Raw genomic sequence first — 17,986 nt, 5'->3', positions numbered from 1 at the left:
CTGGCCCATGCTCACCACTCCCACAGCCTCATCCAGCCCAACCTGCAGCTTCACTTAAATTAACTCCCATGGAGAGACTTGCAGTTTTCTAAGACTCTGAACTGCCTTCATCAGATAATTTACATTTGACTACATTAATGTGAAATCTTCTCTTCCTTATCCCCTCTTTTTACTTGTCACTTGTGTCTTAGAGATGGTACCTCATCATCTTCCTTATATGTTAGTTGCTGCTTGACTCTAAAATTCTACAGGCAGAAGTTGGATCTCCTTTTGCTCACCATCACCAGTACTATCAGGGAGCCTTCCAAAGAGCAGGTACTCGATTACAGGTTGGGAAACAATAATTGAAAAATAATGAAAACAGTAAGCAGGAAGTCTAATTTGTTATTTATTTTCTCATGCAGTTTGAATAAGCAAAGCAAATACAGGTTTATATAATTTAATATTACAAGTAATGAGCAAAAAGATTAGGAAAAAACACAAATTAACTACTCTACTTTTGTTTCACTATTTTGTGATCTCAACTATTTTGCTGTGGGGTTCTTTCACATTTCCATGAAAATCCCTATTCCAATGCCACGTTACCTTATTCTGTACTAAAAATAAAATGTTGAAGATCTTTCAATTTGTTTTAAAATAACAAACTTTTAGTCTTAAACCTGACAAACAGAAATTAATGTGAGATCTATGACATTAAGAAACTTAGATTGTGAAACAATTTAAATCTTCCCTTAAAGAACATTTTTAAAATAATAATGAGAGGAAAAGATAAATCTACAAGTTACTCATGTATAACAGGACAAAAGAAAGATACACATTTTGTTCCCTCCAGCCTCTACTGTACTGTACTACTTAAATGGCTTACTACTCTCTTCTAACATAAAGGGAAACTTCTACTTCAGACTTCCCTAGAAGTGGGAGGTTCTGTAGGATTTGGCCCCATAAAGTGCCCTGGCCAAGGGAACAGTGCCAGCTCTGTGTGCAGCTCTCAGGCTCATTGCTCTCTCTACCTCATCTGTCAAAGCCTCTTCATACAGATTTGGAAAGGAAATGGGGAGAGTGTCATTGATCTTGGCCAAAACTTCCAGGACTCTCATCTTGGTGGTTTCAGCATGGGCTCGTGGACCCCACAGGAACTCATAGCACAGAGGATCACTGTTGTACCCCTGCCGGTACTCCAGGTACTCTTCTCACACCAAATCTTGTGACGAACTTCCGGGGCTCCCCAAAGATTAAGTGCCACCTCCCAGCATAGATCCCCACCACATTCAGGAACTTCCAGACCTCCTCTTCAGTGGCACGATTGCCTTTCATGAAGATCAAACCCAGGAACGACATCAGGAGACCCGTCTTCGGCAGCCCCTTATCATCACTCAGACTTCCTTCACTGGAGAGGCCCAGGTTGCTGACAAGGAGTGTAGGAGTCACCGCCGGATTCCATTTCTTTCAATTCAACACCAAAGACCACCTCCAAGAGATCAGAGGTTCTCCTGAGGATCTCAGGGAAGTGCTGCTTGTACTTTCTGCTGACAAGCTTCAGCAAGTCGACCTTCACAATGAACTCTTTCTTCTCCAGCAGGAATTGCACTAACATGCTCAACTTCCTGTTCAGAGGATCTCAGTATGTGCTCTGAATGAAGGCTGCTTCCTGGGAGGTACTTGCACTTTTCTCATCTTGGCCCTTGGCAGCTATATCAGATCTTGAGCATGAAACACCTGCATCAGGAGAGCCAGTGGGTGAAGCTCCCCGAGACTCCTGAGGAATGGAGGCATCAGGAGACCTGTGGTGAACACCCTGACAAACAAGAGAAGAGGAGGAAGAGCAAGACTCTTCTTTCTTCTCTGCAGTGGCCTAACTCCCTAGGACCCTTGAGATCCTGGAGCTGACCATGGGTCTCTCGGCATTTCTCACGGGCACGGAACTTACTCTTCTGACCCCAAGGCATGATGGCTGTGGCCCGTGACAGCAGGTAGGAGTGTGGGCAGGAAAGCTGGCAAGGTTGGCACCCCAACAGGAGAGAGTGACATCACGTCAACACCTTCAGCAGAGAGCAACCATCTTGGCTTTAACCAGGGCCCCTTCCACAGGTTTCTGCAAAACAACTGCTCTAGGAACCCACAGGCCTCCTGTTCTCCTGGTCTGTTTGTCTCCTTGGAATGAAGGAGGAAGTTAGAGTGAGTATTAGACTATAGCATGACAGCCCATTTTGGGGCTTACTGAGGTGACAGCAGGGGCTCACGGTGGGGGCCCCTGTGACAGGGGTTGGATCCTCTCTGTTTACATTCATGATCATCATAAAAATTGTTGACAAGACACAGAGCCCCACTCCCCTCTGCTGCTCTGAAATTGACACTAGGAATTTTCACAACACTAACGAGGAGGAAGTAAGGAAGCACTTCTGCCCAATACTTCACTCTGGGGACACCCAGACTGCCTAGAGCTGACAACAGTGAAGACATTTGAGTGTTTTTGCTGTTACAGTGAGAACGGTCCCCACGATAATCAGACTCTGCACCCTGACTCTTCCCACAACCTGGAAATCACCCTCGCTGACCTGCTGCCATCTTCTTGCAACCAGGGCCCTACCTCTCTGACTCTCATGCGGACAAAGTGAGAATGCACCTCAGTCTCGAGAGACCTGCCCGGACCCCCAGGCTGGTATCAGGGGCAGAGTTCGGTGTCACGCCGTTCTGGGAAATGGAGTCCCCTCAATCTTAAGGAGGGTTCTCTTCTTAACTATGTAGTGCCTGAAATTTCTCTCTCTACTGACCTGAGTCCACCAGCCTTGGACCGAGGCCTTCATGTTCTTCAACCCAATGGAAAAAGTAAATGGACTTTGGGCCTAACGGCCATGCTTGGGGACTCCTCAGGGACCAGCTCAGGGGCAGGTTGGGGCAGGGCTCTGTGGAGGACACAGACCTGGTTGGCTTTGCCACATGCTGAATGTAGAAGCCCAAGGCTTCGAGCAAACATGGGCAGTAGCCAGGGAATGGTTACACAGGCCTTGGGTGAGACCCAGCACTGTGCTGGCTTCAGGTCTGACCCAGTGAAATCATAGTGGTGATCACAGAGGCACTTGTGTCACTCAACCCGCAGCTTTAAGGTGGCTCAGAATGGAGAGAGGGAGAGACGGGGGGAGAGAGAGACAGAGAGAGAGACTGACTCTATATGTCTGTGAGAAAGTAAGGGAAGAGAACAAGAGTCTCTGCCTGGTAATTCAGAGAATCCTCTTGGATTGTGTCCAATACCATCAAGGCGATACCTCTGCAAGTCTGCAAGAATCACAAGGTTGGACTTGGGATGCTCCATAAAACAGAAACAGTTTATAAGAAACAGCTTGTAAGGAGACATTACAACTGATTTTACAGAAATTCAAAGGATCATTAGTGGCTCTTATAAGCAACTATATGCCAATACATTTCAAAATCTAGGAGAAATAGACAAATTCCTAGATACATACAACCTACCAAGTTTGATCCGGGAAGAAATTCAAAGCCTGAACAGACGAATAACAAGTGATGAGATTGAAGACACAATAAAAAGTTTAGTTGCATGTGGTCCTTTCATATAAATATTGAATCCAGTCATGTCAAGGAGCATATGTTTTAGATATAGAGATGTTCTTCAACTTGATTTTTTTTTTTTGGAAAGTAGTCCCATCGTAAGTTAAAAATATCAACTGAAAATGCATGTAATACCACTTATAATGGGGTTACATCCTGATAAACCCATTGTAAAACCAAAAAAATCATCAGTTGAACCTCATAAGTTGGAGATGATCCATAAATATAATTTCTGCTCTTAAAATATAATTTGACACTTTTTCTGAAGGGAGTCTTTCAAGTTGGTTGAATAGACATAGCCTATACTTAACTTTTAACGTTTTCCTCTAGTTGTAAAAACAGCAAGTAAACTAGAGGCTGAATAGAGTCAGGGAAGAAGTTGACCAATATTAAAAAAACAACAGCAACAATAAAAACCTAGAGGATGTGTCTTCATTATTAGTATTGTGATGGTTAGTTTTACATGTCAACTTGCCTGAGCCATGGAGTACCCAAATATTTACTCAAACACATTATTCTGGGTGTTTCTGTAGGGCTATTTTTGGACGAGATTAAATTTGAATCAGTAGACTGGGTAAAGCATATTTCCTTCCCCAATATGTATGGGCCTCATTCAATCAGTTGAAGGCCTGAATGACAAAAACAACAACTTTTCCTTGAATAAGAGAAAATTTCTGCCTCATTACTTAATTCAAGCTGGGTCATCAGTTGTTTCCTGACTTCACACTTGAACTAAACCATAAGTTCTTCCTGGGTCTTGAGCCTGTATGCCATTGGACTAGAACTACATCATTGGCACTCCTGGGTCTCCACCATGTTGACTCATCCTGCATATCTTGAACTTTTCATTAGGGTCCATATCAAGCGAGCCTATCTATATCTATGTCTATTGATATATCTATATCTATATTGCCTATATCTATGTCATTTCTATGTATGTTTTCCATATGTATATATTTATCTATATTTATCTTAATAAATTTTGGCTGCTATAACAGAATACCATAGGTATACCATCGGGTGGTTTTAAACAATAGATAATTATTTACCACAGTTGGAGGCTGGGAAGTACAAAATGGAGGCACTGGCAGATTTGGTTTCTGATGAAGGCATGCTTCCTTGTTCACAGATGGCCATCTTCTCACTGTCTCCTCACGTGAAATAAGGGACAAAGAAGCGCTCTGGGATTGCTTTTATAAGAGCACCAATTCCAATCACGAAGGTTCTGCCCTCATGACCTAATCACCCCAAATACCCAACCAACAAATAGGATATCTGTCTATCCATTTATTTACCTATCTATCTATCTGTCTACCTCCTACTGGTTCTGTTTCTCTGGATAACTCTTACTAGTACAGGTATCTGTATCATATTTTGAATATTTATAGCATTTTATAATAAAGTCTATGTTTCATCTCTTTTGGAAAATCTTGAAAGCTTAAATAATTAATCACAAATTTACATGATCAGAAAAGGAACATTGTTGATATTCCTTTATAACAGTTATTCCAGAGTATAAACTGGTTTATAGCAGTTTATACTCTGGAACCAAAAATCAGGTGAGAAATCACAATACCTGGTTTTAAATTCCTATCACTGAAAGGGGCATTGAGTAAGGCAGAAGAGAGAGTCTTGAAACACTGTTACCCCTCACCCAGCCTCTTCCACCCCCCACACTTCCCCACAGTAGCCATTCAGTGCAGAGAGAGAATCTGTGCACTGTGGGGAGAGAACGCAGTGACTGGAGGATTTTACATTGAATTTGGTGCTGCCCTGTCACAGTGAAGTATAAACTGCTGGTTTATACTCTCCTACTTATATGTTAATCCATCTATATAAATATATAGGTACACACACAAACATACATACTTGTTACATGTATGTAGGTATGAGTGTGTGTGGCCCACAATCTCTGTACTCAAGTTTTTGCTCTAATGTTCTTCAACTGTTGATTAGCTTGCAGTTTGGGGACATTTACATGCCATAATAATTTAGGTTTTAAATTTGGGTTATACTACTTATACTTCTGGAAAAGAATAATAAAAGGGGACAGATTTAACAACATACCTAAAACAACTTTAAAAAATAGATAAAAATGACAACATATCTATGTCAATTTTTAACATAGTGGACATCCAGCAACAAAAGACAGTGATTCCTGTGAGACTGAAAAGAAGGTGAGCCTGTAACTTCCCCAGCTTGCTGCCTTGAGCCTGCAGTGCAGGGAGGGGTAGCTCAGTTGAAACCTGGCCATCTTCTGTTGTCGAGGAGATGAAGCTGACAGTGAGAGGAGGATCCGATATCTAGAGTTCCTAGCACAAAGTATCTGAGAGGAAAGAGTTTCAGAGAGAGAGAATTCCAGCCTACCTAGGGGGTTCCTGTTCTCACCAGCCAATGTAAAATCATGTCATGCCCAGAACATGAGAGAGACAGACTAGAGAGAGAGAGAGCGAGTACTCAGAAGGGCTTAATCTCTGTAGTGATGCGAGATTAGTCCTAGATTTATGAAGCTCTGGTCACACCTAAGAAACTTTAAAAGCAAGAATTATCAGGATCATAGCATTTTGAACAAACTTAACTGAGTCACAGAGCAAAGTATAAGAATACGAATCTATTTAAAAAATAAATATCCAGCACACTTATGCTGTACAAATGTGAGCGAGGCCAAATTCACAATACTTGGCATATAATCTAATTGCCAGACATGCAAAGAAAACGGAGAATATGTCCACTAGGGAGAATATATAGATCAAAACATCATATTGTATCCCATAAATATGCACAATTATTATCTGTCAATAAAAAATAGATTTTAAAAATCAATGGATTAAAATTCATTGAGAAATGACATAGATAACATAAGCAGACAATGACATTAAAAGTTCATGTCTCTACAATAAATGGTTGTGGGTAAACTAGATATCTATGCAAAAGAATGAAACTAGAACACTACCTCTCATCATATACAAAAGTCAAATTTAAATGGATGAAAGACTTAAATGAAAGACCTCCAACTATGAAACTACTACAAGTAAACATGGGGAAAACTCTCCGGGGCATTGGTGTGGGCACAAATTTCTTGCATAATACCCCATTAGCACAGGTAAGCAAAGCAAAAAAAAAAAAAAAAAAAAAAGGAAAAATAGGATCACATCAAGTTGAAAAGCTTCTGTACAGAAAATGAAATATTTAAAAGTGAAGAGACAATCCACAGAATTGGAGAAAATATACTCAAACTACCCATCTGACAAGCAAATAATAAACAGAATATATAAGGAGCTCAAACATCTCTGTAAGAAAAAATCTAATGATCTCATTAAAAAAAATGGGTAAAAGATTTGAATAGACATTTCTCAAAGGAAGACAGGCTAATTGCAAGCAGGCATATGAGAAGGTGCTCAGCATCACTGATAAACAGAGAAATGCAAATCAAAACTAGAATGAGATATCATCTCACCCCAGTTAAAATGGCTTATATATAAAAGACAGGTATTAAATGCTGGAGAGGATGTGGGGAAAAGGGAAGGCTCGTACACTCTTGGTAGCAATGTAAATTAGTACAACCACCATGGAGAACAGTTTGGAGTTTCCTCACAAATACTAAAAATTCAGCTACCATATGATCCAACAATCCCACTGCTGGGTGTATACCTAAAAGAAAGGAAATCAATATATTGAAGATGTATCTGAACTCGACGTTTCTTGCAGCACTGTTTACGATAGCTAAGATTAGGAAGCAACCTAAGTTTCCATCAACAGATGAATGAACAAAGAAAATGTATTACATATACACAGTGGTGTACTATTCAGACATTAAGAAAGAATGAGATCCTGTCATTTACAACCACATGGATGGAACTGGAGATCATTATGTTAAGTGAAATAAAGCAGGCACAGAAAGAGAAACATGGCGTGTTCTCACTTATTTGTGGGATCTAAAAATTAAAACAGGCCAGGTGAGTGGCTCATAGCTGTAATCCCGGGACTTGGGGATGCCAAAATGGGTGGATCACCTGAGGTCAGGAGTTCAAGACCAGCCTGGTGAACATGGTGAAACTGTGTCTCTACTAAAAATACAAAAACTTAGCCGGGCGTGGTGGTGCACGCCTGTAATTCCAGCTACTCGGGAGGCTGAGGCAGGAAAATCGCTTGAACATGGGAGGCGGAGGTTGCAGTGAGCCAAGATTGTGCCACTGTACTCCAGCCTGGGTGAGAGTGAGACTCTGTCTCAAAAAACTAAAAACAAAAATAAATAAAAATGAAAACAATTGAACTTATGGAGATAGAGAGTAGAAGCATGGTTACCACGGACAGGGAAGGGGAGTGGGAGGAAGGTTGGGATGCTTAATGGGTACAAAATTAGTTAAAAATAATGAATAAGCCATATTTGCTAGTGCAACAAGGCAACTATGGTCAATAGTACCTTAATTGTACATTTAAGAAAAACTAAGAGTATAATTGGCTTGTTTATAACAATCAGACATTAAGAAAGAATGAGATTCTGTCATTTGCAACCACATGGATGGAACTGGAGATCATTATGTTAAGTGAAATAAAGCAGGCACAGAAAGAGAAACATGGCATGTTCTCACTTATTTGTGGGATCTAAAAATGAAAACAGGCTTGGTGCGGTGACTGATACCTGTAATCCTGGCACTTTGGGAGGCCGAGGTGGGAGGATCACCTGAGGTCAGGAGTTCAGCACCAGTCTGGCTAACATGGTGAAATCCTGTCTCTACTAAAAATACAAAAAATTAGCCGAGTGTGGCAGCACACACCTGTAGTCCCAGCTACTTGGGAAGTCGAAGCTGCAGTCAGCCATGATCAAGCCACTGCAATCCGGCCTAGGTGACAGAAGGACACCATTTCCATGATAAAGAGCCCACTGGAACCTACTCCTGCAATAACAGCATTTATCCACTCATGAGAGCAGAAACCTCATGGCCTAGTTACTTCCCCCTAAGCCCCATCTCCCAACACTGTTGCATTGGGGATTAAGTTTCCAACACATGCTTTTTGAGGAACACATTAAAAGCATATTAGTCAGGAATGACCCTCATAATGCAGGATCCTCTGAATACTGCTTATTATGATTAATACAATGAAGTATAGAAGTGACTGATGCTTGAGATTCTTTGAAGGTAGCTAGGCAAATAGGTTATTTATTTCCCCTCTTTTTAAACTGGGTGAGGTGCTTGAGGCTAAGCAACAGGTTATACTCTAGTGTCTCACATTTGCTTGAAGGGCTCTTTGGAAAACTTTAACTTAATATGCTTTTTAACCTTTTGTGCAAAAAGCCACTTTCTCTCTGTCCAATCCTTCTCCCATAGGCCTTTGGATCACCTTAAATGAAAATCTTACACAGAGTGCAAAATCTTATGCATGTACAATATCTCTCTTTCCCCTTTTTGCACATTAGCATTTTCACAGCTTTGGTATATCTGTCTTGTTTTCCTCCCCAGGAGATACCCTTCTTCATGGTTCTTTGTTTAAGGAACTAGAGGCCGTTGGCCTGTGAAATTCTAAGGTGAGCCCTCAAAAATCAATTGTTGTGGAGAATTAGTGCCAACAGAAATTCTGGTAAAAGAGAAACCTCGTGGTATTTGGAATGTTGGGAATTTTGAGTGAAGCTGACCTGACAGCTTCAGGTTTTCCAGGACTCAGGAAAAGAACAATGAACTGAGAATATTTTTCTGGAGGACAAACAAAGACATATACCTTCAGAAAAATGAGTTTTCCTTTGTGCATCTGGGGAAGTGAGGCTGACTTTTGATATTGGTAAGGAGTGAGAATAGAAGTAGCCATAAGTCTGAGGTTCTAAACCTAAGAGGCTGAGCAAGAGATTTGGGAAAAATCCTTAGTCTGATTTCTTTAAAGTAGTCTTCGGCTACTCCTACCTGGTGCTGAAAGCTGCCTTGTTGCTATATCCTTTTAAAATTTTCAGGCCAGGCTCAGAGGCTTATACCTATAATCTCAGTACTTTGGTAGGCTGAGGTGGGAGGATTGTTTGAGACCAGAAGTTCAAGACCAGACGGGGCTACAAAGACCCCATCTCTATAGAAAATAAAAAATAAAAGTTAGGTGGTCATGGTGGCATCCACCTGTAGTCCTAGCTACTAGAAAGGTCAAGGCAGGAGGGTTACATGAGCCCAGTAGTCCGACGCTGCAGTGAGCCATAATCCTGTCACAGTGCTCCAGCCTGGGCCACAGAGACCCTGTTTCTAAAACAAACACATAAATAAATAAAATTTTCATCATGATGTCCCGAGATTGCTCTGGAAGCTAAGAATAATTTCAAAAATAGAAATATGGCTGGGCAGTGTGGCTTATACCTGTAATCCCAGCACATTGGAAGGCGGAGTTGGGAGGATCCCTTGAGCCCAGGGATTCAAGACCAGCCTGGGGAACATGGCAAAACCCCGTCTCTATTAAAAATATTTTTTAAAATTATCTAGGCATGGTGGTGTGCATCTGTAGTCCCAGCTACTTGGGAGTCTGAGGTGGGAGGATCACTTGAGCCCAGGAAATTGAAGCTGCAGTGAGCCATGATCAAGCCACTGCACTCCAGCCTAGGTGACAGAAGAGAGAACCTGTCTTAAACAACAACAACAACAAAGTAAAAATCCACAGATATACGGTTGGTTCACTGCCCAAACCAAATACTTCTTAAAGGTGACTCAGGCCTGGGTGGAAGACTGTCCCACCCTGGAAGAGGGCTATCACATAAATCTATTCCTTACTGGTTTCTTCATGTCCCACTGGATTTCTGCAGTCCCAGCCACCCAGCCTTATTCTTTAAAACAGGAAGCCAGATTAGTTGTTGTCTTTGTGTGAACTGGCATTTCAGGGTGAACTTTCAGGAGAGTTGGAAAGTAAAAGAAAGGCTCTATCCACTGGGAAATTGCCTTTCGCCACAATTTCTATGTTGAAATCATGACAAATCTTGACAGTGATAGACATCCTATATCCTCTGAATGCACCTTTCCCCTCTGCCCTGTGCTAAAACATTAAATTAGAAGTCCTATGGCACCATGATTCCATGGGGTAAAAGGAACAGTACTGACATGGAGGAAGCCACCTGAAACAAGCAGAACCCACTCTACATCAGGAAGGGGCTCTGCCTTGGGCCAGATGCCCTTAGGGAGTAGGAGACCTCTGCTGCGTTCTCAGAAACTGCTAGGAATCCTGTTGGAATTCTGGGCCAGCCAAGCCTCTGGTAGCTTAAAGCCAGATAGAAAGGCAGTAGGTATTGTGTCCGGAATTGGTGGGTTCTTGGTCTCACTGACTTCAAGCATGAAGCCGAGGACCCTCACGGTGAGTGTTACAGTTCTTAAAGGCGGCGTGTCCGGAGTTTGTTTCTTCTGATGTTCGGATGTGTTTGGAGTTTCTTCCTTCTGGTGGGTTCGTGGTCTCGCTGGCTCAGGAGTGAAGCTGCAGACCTTCGTGATGAGTGTTACAGCTCTCAAGGCAGCGCGTCTGGAGTTGTTCATTTCTCTTGGTGGGTTTGTGGTCTTGCTGGCTTCAGGAGTGAAGCTGCAGACCTTCGCAGTGAGTGTTACAGCTCATAAAGGCAGTGTGGACCCAAAGAGTGAGCAGCAGCAGGATTTATTGCAAAGAGCGAAAGAACAAAGCTTCCACAGTGTGGAAGGGGACCGGAGTGGGTTGCCACTGCTGGCTCCGGCAGCTTGCTTTTATTCTCTTATCTGGCCCCACCCACACCCTGCTGATTGGTAGAGCCCAGTGGTCTGTTTTGACAGGGCATTGATTGGTGCATTTACAATCCTTGAGCTAGACACAAAGGTTCTCCACCTCCCCACCAGATTAGCTAGATACAGAGTGTGGACACAAAGCTTCTCCAAGTCCCCACCAGAGTAGCTAGATACAGAGTGTCGATTGGTGCATTCACAAACCCTGAGCTAGACACAGCGTGCTGATTGGTGTGTTTACAAACCTTGAGCTAGATACAGAGTGCCGATTGGTGTATTTACAATCCCTGAGCTAGACATAAAGGTTCTTCAAGGCCCCACCAGAGTAGCTAGATACAGAGTGTTGATTGGTGCATTCACAAACCCTGAGCTAGACACAGGGTGCTGATTGGTATGTTTACAAACCTTGAGCTAGACATAGAATGCTGATAGGTGCATTCACAATGCCTGAGCTAGACGTAAAGGTTCTCCACATCCCCACCAGACTCAGGAGCCCAGCTGGCTTCACCCAGTGGATCTCCCACTGGGGCTGCAGGTGGAGCTGCCTGCCAGTCCCACACCGTGCACCCACAGTCCTCAGCCCTTGGGTGGTTGATGGGACTGCACCCCCTGGAGCAGGGGGCGGCGCTCGTCGGGGAGGCTCAGGCTGCACAGGAGCACACGGAGGCAGGGGGAGGCTCAGGCATGGTGGGCTGCAGGTCCCGAGCCCTGCCCGTTGGGAAGGCAGCTAAGGCCCGGTGAGAAATTGAGCACAGCAGCTGCTGGCCCAGGTGCTAAGCCCCTCACTGCCCGGGGCCAGTGGGGCCAGCCGGCCCCTCCGAGTGCGGGGTCCGCCCAGCCGACGCCCACCCAGAACTCGCGCTAGCCCGAAAGCGCCGCGCGCAGCCCTGGTTCCCGCCAGCCCCTCTCCCTCCACACCTCCCCGCAAGCTGAGGGAGCCGGCTCTGGCCTTGGCCAGCCCAGAAAGGGGCTCCCACAGTGCAGCGGCAGGCTGAAGGGCTCCTCAAGTGCGGCCAAAGTGGGAGCCCAGGCAGAGGAGGCACCGAGAGCGAGCGAGGGCTGTGAGGTCTGCCAGCACGCTGTCACCTCTCAGTATGATTGTTCTGCGTCTTAGCCAGTCTGTGTTTCCTATTGTCCCCACCAGTCTTTAGAATTTTCTCTTTTGTCTAGGTGAGTTCCTGCAGGGAGGAGGACAGAAAATCAGTCTCTTTGCTCTGGGAAGTCAGCCAGAGATTTCTGGCAAGATAATCCTTAAAATCAACACTTCTCAGTCTCTCACCTTTGCCCTTCCAGAGTCTCCTTACGTAGTTACTGTTGCACTTGATGCCGTAACGTCTTCCATGACTCCTACTGGCACTTTCTTGACAATGCTTGTGGCATCCCGCCTACTAAAAGTTATGCTGGTTTTGAAGGAATTTGAGCTTTTAAATTATCTCATTCTACATAACCTTATAGATCCTCTAAATAGGGGGACCACAAAGATAATATATTGTGTCATGGCAGATATTTCATAGAGTGTTGTTTCCTAAATCATGCTAATATCTTAGAAGTCATGCACTTCCCAGATTATTATGATCTTCAAAATGCTTTGTAAGATGGGGTGAGAGGAGTGGAAATATATATGTATTTTTTATATATATATATATAAAATATATATGTATAATATATATATATATATAAAATATATATGTAAATAGTTTTAAAAATTATCCAGGCATGGTGGTATTTTATATGTATATATATATATATAATATTTATGTGTGTATATATACATACACCCACACACACACACATATAGGCATGCACTTCCCAGATTATTATGGTCTTCAAAATGCTTTGTAAGATGGGGTGAGGGGAGTAGAAATTTTATATATATGTGTAATATATACAATATTTATGTATACACACACACACACAGAGTATACATTTTTCTAACCTTTCTTGTGAATTCCTTCCTGAGCTTCCTGTTTGAGTCATGATAGAAAAGGAACTGAATTTCTGTGTGTAGGAAATTTGAGCTTCCTGCCTGCTGCTGTTCTGGAAATTGCCTTATGTATTCACAAGCTCTAGAAGTTTTGAGAATAAGCAAGAGGCACTTTATCCAGTCCCACTCATCTACAAAAACCTATATTTTTAATGTTTAAAAAATGAGGCTTTATGGACCCACACATTATTGTATGTCTATAAGTGTTTTTTATAATTTGTAACTGTAAAGAAGTTAAAATACACAGTTGGAAAATCAAAAGAGCAATTGGAAATCAAGGTAACTGCAATAAAACAAGATGACTTTTGCATGTACAAAGATACTGCATGCAGACTGTGAAAATAGCAAATAAAGCTTTGATGTAAGTTAAAAATATTTTTTAACTGATAAATACATACATAAAAGAGCATTTTTCCCATATATTTATTGGCCACTTGTACGTCTTCTTTTAAGAAGTGTCTGTTTAGGTCCTTCGCCCATTTTTTATTGGGGTTGTTTGTTTTGTGCTTGTTGATTTCTTTACATTCCTTTTAGATTCTGGATATTAGACATTTGTCAGATGCATAGTTTGCAAATATTTTCCCTCATTCTTTAGGTTGTCTGTTTGTTCTGTTGATAGCTTCCTTGGCTGTGCAGAAGGTCTTTAGTTTAATTAGGCCCCACTTGTTTATTTTTGTTTTTGTTTTTTTTTTTTGGTCTATTTTTGGTATTTTGTCTATTTTTTCTTTATTTTTGTCTGATTTTTGCCTATTTTTTGTTTTTGTCTATTTTTCTATTTTTGTTTTTTTTGGTCTATTTTTTGTTGTTGTTATTTTTATTACAATTGCTTATGGTGTCTCCATCATGAAATGTTTGCCGGGAACTCTGTCCAGAATGGTATTTCCTAGATTTTCTTCAAGGGTTTTATAGTTTTAGGTTTTACATTTAAGCCTTTAATCCATCTTGAATTGAGTTTTGTATATGGTGTAAGGAAGGAGTTCAGTTTCACTCTTCTGCATATGGCCAGCCCGTAATCCCAGTACCATTTATTGAATAAGGAGTCCTTTCCCCATTGCTTGTTATTGTAGAATTTGCAGAAGATCAGATGGTTGTAGGTGTGCAACTTGATTTTTGGGCTCCTTAACCTGTTCCATTGGTCTATGTGTCTGTTTTGCTGCCAGCAACTTGCTGTTTTGGTTACTGTAGACTTGTAGTATAATTTGACGTCACGTAGTGGGAGAACTCTGGCTTTGTTCCTTTTGCTTAGAATTGCTTTGGCTATTCGGGCCCTTTTCTGGTTTCATATGAATGTTGGATATTTTTTCTACTTCTGTGAAAACCGTTGTTGGTATATCATTGAATTGGTGAATTGGTTTGGGCAGTATGGCCATCTTAACAATATTAATTCTTCCTGTCTATGAATATGGAATGTTTTTCCATTTGTTTGTGTCGTCTCTGATTTCTTTGAGCAGTGTTTTATAATTCTTATTGCAGTGATCATTCCCCTCCCTGGCTAGATGTATAGCTAGGTGTTTTATTCTTTTTGTGGCTATGTGAATGGGATTGCATTTTTGATTTGACCTCAGCTTGGACATTATTGATATATAGAAATGCTACTGATTTTTCTACATTAACTTTGTATCCTAAACTTGACTAAAGTTGTTTATCTGATGTAAGAGCCTTTGGAAGAGACTATGGGTTTTTCTAGGTATAGTATCATGTCATCTGCAAAGAGAGATAGTTTGACTTCCTCTCTTCCTATTTGGTTGCCTTTTTCTTTCTTTTTTCCTGATTGCTCTGGCTAGGACTTCCAGAACAATATTGAATAGGACTGGCGAGAGTGGGCATCCTTGTCTTGTTCCAGTTCTCGAGGGAATGCTTTTAGCTTTTGCCCATTCAGTATGATGTTGACTGTGGGTTTGTCATAGATGGCTCTTATTATTTTGAGGTATCTTCCTTTAATGCCTAGTCTGATGAGAGCTTTTAACATGAAGGGATGTGGAATATTATCAACATATTTTTCTGTATCTATTAAAATGATCATGTAGTTTTTGCTTTTACTTCTGGTTATATGATGAATCACATTTATTGATTTGTGTATGTTCAACATCACCAATCATTCGAGAAATGTTATCATGACCACAATGAGATACCATCTGATGCCATTTAGAATGACTATGATTTAAAAGTGAAAAAAATAAATGTTGTTGGTGAGGTTGTGGTGAAAAGGCAACACTTATACACTGCTAGTGGGCATGTAAATTAGTTCAGCCACTGTGAAGAGGAGTTTGGACATTTCTCAGAGAACATAAGACAGAATTTACCATTTCATCCAGCAATCCCATTACTGGGTATACACCCAAAGAAATATAAAACTTTCTACCATAAAGAGACACACACGCATATGTTTATCACAATAGCTAAGACAAATTCACCTAGATGCCCATCAACAGTGAGTGGGATAAAAAAAATGTGGCACATATACATCACAGAATACTACACAGCCATAAAAAAGAACAAAAGCATGCCTTTTGCAGCAACATGGATGCAGCTGAAGGCCAGTATCCTAAGCAAATTAACACAGGAACAGGAAACTACATACCACATGTTCTCACTCACATGTGGAAGCTAAATATTGAGTATACACAGACATAACGAATGGAAAAATAAACACTAGATTCTGCTTGAGGGTGGAGGGTGGGAGGAGGGTGAGGATCAAAAACTACCTGTTGGGTACGATACTTACTACTTGGGTGATGAAATAATTTATATACCAAACCCCAGCAAGTTGCAATTTACCTATGTAAAAATTCTGGACATGCACCCCCTGAACCTAAAATAAAAGTTGGAAGGAAAAAAATAAATAAAACAATATTTGAAAACCAAAAAAAAAATCAAGTTATTCACATAGAACAGAAACACAAACAAGATATAAACTATATTTCTTCTAGTCCTGCTTAGGTCCTCTACTAAGTTGAACATTAACTGCATTATTTTTCAAAAGGGTAAAGAATCTCCCTCAACCTTCACTTGACATGGGAGAAACTGCTGTTTGTAGCCCCAGAATGTGCACTGGCCATGGCATTAGCCTCAGTCCTGGCTGCAGCTATACCTCAGGCTCTCTCTTCCTTATGTCTCAGTGCCTTGTATAAAGGGATAGGAAGACACCTCGGGATGGTATCATTGACTTTGGCCAAAAGTCAGCAGTTTTTCATCTTGCTGATGGGCTCTTGGATTCCACAGGAATTCATAGTGTAGAGGATCTCTGTTGGACACCTGCTGGTACTCTAGCTACTTTCCTGTACCAAACTTTTTTCTGGACTCTTCATATATGAAATCACTCTCCCAGCGTAGATCCAAATCTTACTCAGAAATGTTCGGATCTCCTCTTCTGCGGTGCAGTTACCTTTCGTGAAGCTTATACCCAGGAGCATCACCAAGATACCACTTTTAGGCAATGCTTTATCACCACTCAGACTCCTGTTGCTGGGGACATCCAGTTCACTGAAAAGAGCATTGACATGACTGCTGGGGTCAACTTCTTCAATTCAAGGCCAAAGACCAGCTCCATGCACTCAGAGATTCTCCTGAGGATCTCAGGGAAATGGTCCTTGCACTTTTTAATAACGTTCAGCAATGCAGCTTTTGTCATGGGATCTTTAATTTTACACTTCTCCAGCAGAAATTGTATTACCAAACTTCCCTTCCTGAATAAAAGGTCTCTGTGTGAGCTCCAGTGGTGGCTCTTGCTGGAGAGGTGCTTGGCTTTTCCTCAATTTGGTTCTTGGCATGTTTATCAGATCTTGTGCATGAAACATCTACAGAAGCAGTGATGATGAAGGGGGCTCTCTGAGACTCCCGGGGAATGTCAGTAGCAGGAGAGCTCTGAAGAGCACTCTCCAAAACAGGAGAAAAGGAGGAGAGGGACTCTTCCTCTCCTGCAGTGATGTGAGCACCCTGGTGGCATTTCTCATGAGTGTGGAACTTCCTCTTCTGACCCCAAGGCATGACTGTGGGCAGAGACAGCAGACAGAAGTGTGAATAGGGTCGCAGGTGACATGGGCACCTGGTGGAAGGAGAATGAAATGCTGTGAGCACCGTCAGCGGGGAGAGACCACCTTGGCTTTAACCAAGGCTGCCAATGCAGGTTTCTGTGAAATCACTGCTCTAGGAACCTATTGGGCAATTGTTTTCCCAGTGAGTCTGTCCCCTGAGAACCTGGTAAAGCAACTTAGAGTGAGTCTTAGGCTGCAGCTTGGCAACCCAGCTTGGGGCCTACTAGAGTGACAGCAGAGACTAACTGTGGAGCTCCCTGTGTTCTGGGGTTGGAGAGAACATTCAGATGATATTCCAGATCATTATGCTAACTGTTGACAGGGCCTGGTACCTCTTTCCTGTTCTGCTCTGAAGTTGACACTTTGAAGCCCCCTGGAACCCACAAAAAGTGAGAGAGTGCCTCAGCCTACCACCCCTGTCAGGGGTGACAACTTTGGGGGATCCTTTCTGTCTTGGGATCACTGGACCCTCAGTCCTTATTCAGAGTTCTCATATTGACTCTGTGTAGGGCCTGGGACCCCCTCTTCTGCTCTATCATGGCTTCACTTTCTTACTAATGAGCTCACCTCCCTTAGATCCAATATAAAACATTGGCGAAGCCTCTCCCTGACAGTCCTGCTATGGGTTTTCAAATGCTGAAAGCCAGGGTGGGGGCTGGACATTATGTTGCCCCTTCTATTGGGGGAAGGAGTATAAT

At 42.1% G+C, this 17,986-nt stretch overlaps 1 pseudogene; it reads right to left on the bottom strand.

Moving 5' to 3' along the window:
• Nucleotides 1-908: 908 nt before the first annotated feature.
• Nucleotides 909-17,241, bottom strand: LOC129052810 (melanoma-associated antigen B6B-like; annotated as a pseudogene).
• Between the last annotated feature and the right edge of the window lie 745 nt (nt 17,242-17,986).

This window comes from Pongo abelii, chromosome X (assembly GCF_028885655.2).
Source record: "Pongo abelii isolate AG06213 chromosome X, NHGRI_mPonAbe1-v2.0_pri, whole genome shotgun sequence".
Taxonomy (NCBI): domain Eukaryota; kingdom Metazoa; phylum Chordata; class Mammalia; order Primates; family Hominidae; genus Pongo; species Pongo abelii.
The sequence above is the reverse complement of the archived record's forward strand: the minus strand, read 5'-3'. Positions and strand labels throughout refer to the sequence as shown.